This window comes from Lactuca serriola, chromosome 8, assembly GCF_051521515.1.
Source record: "Lactuca serriola cultivar US96UC23 chromosome 8, Lser_US96UC23_V15, whole genome shotgun sequence".
NCBI lineage: Eukaryota > Viridiplantae > Streptophyta > Magnoliopsida > Asterales > Asteraceae > Lactuca > Lactuca serriola.
In genome coordinates, this window is record NC_136415.1 from 98,796,054 (window position 1) to 98,802,115 (window position 6,062).

The window sequence follows — 6,062 nt, forward strand, 5'->3', positions numbered from 1 at the left end:
TTGTTAATACCTACACGTGGATATAAAGAACGTCGAAAATGGAGCTCGCATGCCAAAATTACGGAATTTAGAAGTCGGAATGGTGCTGTTGTGAAAGGGGCGACATGGCTTAATCTGGACGATTGCTTTCTCCCCACGCCTTGCCACCATCTGGTTACATGTTGCACTAACACGATGAGTTTGAGGCTCAAAATCAATGAGTTTGGCCATTTTCCAGCCTATAAATAGGATGTGAGAGCACCCCATTTTCCTCACACCTTAACCCTTCTCTCCCTCTCTCTCTCTAACTTCTCTCTAGACCTCTCCCAAAGCCCTAGTAACTCCTAATTCCTAGTGGAAAGCCCCGGAGCGCTAGAAGGCTTCGAGAAGAAGAGCTTTCGGCTTAGAATTTCTTCCCTCACAGAGCCCGGTTCCTCGCTAAACCCCTGTAAGTTGACTTATGTTTACCGTACTTTAAGTATAACTTATGTTTTAGTTCATTATCGTTATTATGAACCTATAAAACTAATTTATCAGTGATTCCAAGTCGTTATACTGATTGATCAACTTACAGTGATGATGTCTAGGTTGTGATTTAGTGAGGTGCTTAAAGTGGGATTTCCAAACAGTATACTTCGTATACCAAACGGGCCCTACCTCCGATATGATCCTACTTGGTTGTTCCTTACTTGATAGATCGTGAAAGTAGACTTTTATTTAATGATGAATCTAGACTAATAATTAGTCGCAATAAATATTAGACTAAGACTTAGCGATAATAATGCTAGATTGCGTTAAAGGAAAAGACAATTTCTAGAAGCGAAGCGTTGCTCGAATTTCGAGTCCTTACTTTAACGAATAAGTGCATAGTTACTTTCATCTTACACATAGATATGAAGTATTTAATATAAATTACGTACCATGTGTGCATAATATCTGTGTTCTTGATATCTATGATAAATGAAAAAAAATATACATGTTTTATTCGATTTAAACTATATACGTATTTTATAACTAAATTATAATGGGTATAAATGGGTAGATGAATGATGAGAGATGAAATATGATTTAGATGAGGAGAGATGAAGAACAATGATTTAAGGTGAGATATGATGAGAAGCCTTGACCCAAGCGTTGGCTCAGTCATCTAGCAGAGTATAGATGACAACCACAGACTATTCTAGACAGTCCCGCGGAACACTAGCAGACTCGCAACTTGTAGGTGTTGTGAACGATGTGTTCACCATATGTACTCTAAAAACCCTAGCAGCTATGGACTTAGTGCCTCATAAACGAACATTGGAAGCTATGGATTAGTGCCTAATAGATATCATCGGCATCTATGGATGTAGTGCCTATTAAAGAAATCCTGGCAGTGATGAACTTCATGCCTATTCCTTAGGACAAGCCTTAGGAATGAATGAGTGAATGATAGATTATTCTTAGGGTAGATCCTTAAGAATAAAGAAGATAATCGGGATGGGTAATTGTGTTAATTTTTCAATGATTAAACATAATAATAATATTATTATGGGTTGAAAACCCTATGTACTCACTAGGTTTCCCAACTTGACCCACTCAGTTCATTTGAATCACATGTGTCGATACGAAGCTAAATTTCATCGAAAGATTAAAGGAGATGTGGATCACCACTGTAAATGAATTTAAGGTCCATTTATGCTTATGTATTGACTATTACATCCCAAAGTTTTAATATAAACAAAATACATTTCTTCGGAAATGCCATGATAGTATATTTATCATGTTTTTCTTGGAACAAATTCTGCAATATTATTCTTTAAAAATGAATACTCTGATTTTTAAATAAAATTTTTAAAATGACCATGAATTTGGGGATGTCATGGTTGGTATCAGAGCATTAGTTTAAGAGAACTAGGGATTTATTTCTAGACTTAAACTTAGAATGCTAAGCGATGATCGTGATGAGTGTGTCTAATATATTTTAGGTAGTACACCATAATAGACACAAGTACTAGCTTATTTGGGGAAGATGCCTAAAATGTTTTTATATGATAAATGATTTTTGATGCCATTATTTGATCGAATCTATGGTCTGTTGCCGACCGGATCTGGAAATTTTATTTGTTTAGATTTCTAAACGTTTAACTACGGTATTAGAACTGACATATAACTTTTCGTGGTAATAAGGAGGAATATGCGTCTAAACCTTTCTCAATATATATTCTCGTCTCGATACACCGAACGCCTGCTTTGGTGTATAGAATGTCATGATAAGGGCTCGTTGTGGACTGAGCAAATGGAGGAAATGAGAAGGCTTAAGATAGTGAATGATACCTATCAGAAGGTATCATGAGAGTAATATATTGCCTTTACAATACGTTTAAATAGGTAATAACTCTGGTACGAGAGAAGTGCACTTTTGATTGGCGGAAAAAAGAATTTTTGGTATAATCCATGAAGTTATCCCATTGTCTGGCTGTTTCACCACAAACCGAGTTGAAGCAGAATTGTTATTGAAGATACGCATGGAACAAGTCCTAGTACAGTCTAGGTAAATTTTTATGATTATTTGGACACATTTGTATGTCTTAAATTGTTTCATGATTTTAGGAAATAAAAACTCGGGGACTGTGTGAACAATACCTGGGACGAGTATGAATAGGTGTGAATGGTAGTAGAGACACATACTACCAGAAGCACAGGACTCACACTTGGAACAGAGAAAGTCACAAAGTTACTAAGGCACTAGTAATTGATCCCATTTTGTTCATGTCTGTCGTTACCATTGTTTTGGTAAAGACTAAGAATATGATTGTTATTCCGACCCAAGTGGTAATATCAAATCGAGTCTGACTAAGATGAGTATGTTACATAGTTCATAGAACCAAGATCGATGTAGCATTTGACTTAAACCAGAAGATTGAAGTGAAAGATAATCGAAGCGATCAATATAAGTATCGTGACCACCGTTAAAGTAAAGAAGCTTCAAGCTAGAAGTACTATGAGCTAGAATGTGATTATATAACATTAGAACATGAAGGAAGGTATAATCCATTTAGAAATTTGACTCTAACAGACCTGAGTCTAAGCATTGCATCATACGATGAGAGGTCATTAGAACATGGCCCATCGGTCTGTAATGATAATCAAGGTAACACAATTCTCTTATGTTAAGTCTTTTTACGAAGGAACGGGAGTCTCCAATAAGGATCGATATTATGAATTGAAGGTCATGATTGAAGGTCCAGCATACGGTTCAGAGTGGGTGCAAGACCGAGCACCGTCTACAGTCAAGAAGTCCTAGAGTTAGATACTTATTCGAAGGAACATAGAAGTTACGGTTATTACCTAGCATGAAGAGATAACGTATGGAGTCATTATAGAAGACCTGTTTTGTTGATGATTCCGGGACATAATCATCCTAAGGGGGAGATAACTGTAACGCCCACAGATTCGGGCTAGTTAATTTAGTGACAATAAGCGTCAAAAATGACTTTTTTTCTGGAAGATTATTTAGAGTAAATAATCTTAACCAAGTTATAGTATATGTCACAAGGATTTCGTACATATAAAGAACGCCGAAATCCGAGTTATAACGAAGAAGTTATGACCCATCGAAATTTTACGGCAAAACTGGTACAACACCGTGTAACGAAAAAAGTGAATTTTTTGATAAATTACTTTTTAGTCTTAGCAATGTAAACGAAAGTCATAGTATACGTTAAACCAAGAACCTGTGTCCAAATCTGACTTCGTATGAGGAAGTTATGATTTTTCTAAGATTTCGCATAGCAGTGCACAACCCGGAATTTGAATTTTAGATCGATCGATTTTTAGCCGACACAAGCTAAAAGAGAATTGAAGATCTCATTAATAGGATCTCAACGATAAAAAGACAATTGAAAACAGAGTCCATATATAGAAGTTATGAATTTTAGACGATCGTTGTAGATCTTGTCAATACCTATGCGTGGATATAAAGAACATCGAAAATGGAGCTCGTATGCGAAAGTTACAAAAGTTAGAAGTCGGAAGGGTGCCGTTACGAAAGGGGTGATGTGGCTTAATCTGTATTATTGCTTTCTCCCCACGCCTTGTCACCAGATGGTTATGTGTGGCACCAACACGATGAGTTGGAGGCTCAAACTCGATGAGTTTGGCCATTTTCCAGCCTATAAATAGGATGTGAGAGCACCCCATTTATCTCACACCTTAACCCCCCCCTCTCTCTCTCTCTCTCTCTCTCTCTCTCTTTTTCCCTCTCTCTCTCTCTCTATCTCTCTCTTTCTCTCACTCTAACTTCTCTCTAAACCTCTCCCAAATCCCTAGTAACTCCTAATTGCTAGAGGAAAGCCCCAGAGTGCTAGAAGGCTCCTAGAAGAAGAGCTTTCGACTCAGAAGTCCTGCCCCCGCGGAGCCCTGTTCCTCGCTAGGCCCCTTGTAAGTTGAGTTATGCTTACCGTACTTTAAGTATACCTTATGTTTAAGTTCATTATCGTTATTTTGAACCTATAAACAAGATTTATCAGTGATTCCAAGTCGTTATACTGATTGATATACTTATGGGGATGGTGTGTAGGTTGGGATTTAGTGAGGTGTTTAAAGTGGGATTTCCAAACAGTATACTTCGTATACCAAACGGACCCTAGCTCCGAAATGATCCTACCTAGTTATTCCTTACTTGATAGATAATGAAAGTAGACTTTGATTTAATGAGGAATCTAGACTAATAATTAGTCGCAATAAATATTAGACTAAGACTTAGGTCCCGTTTGATAGTTGCTGACTGAGAAAGAGCTAACTGGGAAATGTATGTCTGGGTAAGAAATCCTGAATGAGTAAGAAACTGTCACACCCCGAAAACCGAAAGCGGAAACATTTCCGGGGTTGACTCCACGTTGAGTATCAAATCCAATGTACATAGTAAGTAAAGTAGAACAACCATTACATTACATATAAAAATTTTACAATTTTTTTCAAAAGTAAAATTGTACAGTTGTGATACATAGTATATATATATAAACAAAATGAAACAGGTCTTCTGAGCATTCCAACTTCGAGCAAAAAGGATCTTCGGTACCTGTTCTAACGTTGACCTGAGAACACAAGCGGTTTTGAAAATCAGCATAACGCTGGTGAGTTCATAAGTAGTTTTGTTTTGTGAAAATGTTCATGCTTCCTTTCTGTTTCTGAAAAATGTAACACACACCAAGAAAATCCCACATTTTCTTAAAAGTTGATTGTTGTTTCACAATTACAAAGTATAGTAGGTTTGTACACTGAAAACATGTTACTCATGTGAAAAATGTATAGTTTGATTATCCGGTTTGTTAAACTGTTCTGCTTGAGTTCCAATGTATCCCCAGGAAAGTCCCATACTTTCCTGATTGTGAGTTATCATTTGTAAAAGATGTAATGTTATCTGTTTTGTTACACTTTTCAAGTTAAGTATATGTTCCCCAGGAAGGCCCCATGCTTTCCTGAATGTTGGTTTTCATTGTAAAGATGTATTCTGTTAGACCTGGTTATGTACAAGGTTTCCCAGGAAAGTCTCATACTTTCCTGAATGTTGGTTATCAATGTAAAAGATGTATAAGTTATTCATTATTACTATAACTAAATCTCTGTTATCCTAATTGCGAGTTCCATAACCATACTAAAGACTGAACCTGTGGCAATAAGTAGTCCACAACCTTATGACTTTCGTCACCCTTGAACCATTTCGGTTCGGCTGTAGCTAACAGCCAGGTGTGGGGTAGTCAGCCCCGTAGAGATCTATACACTCAAGTCACGCTCTCTAAATCCCAGATATTCTGGTTACGGGTGTAGTCCTCCAGTTGCGTATCTCTGTGGAGTGTTCGCCGAGGACGTGTCTCCAATCATACAGGAATAACAAATTTACTAGTAATAATATGATAATCCTCCATTCGCGTATCTCTGTGGAATGTTACCGAGGACAAGACAGTGTACAAATTATATTGTTCATGTGTTCTAATGTCATGCTTTTAACTGATAAAATGTGGAAAACCATTTGTGAAATATATAAAACATAATAGTTTATTAAACCCATTTCACAAATAAATGTTTACGTGATCTGCATG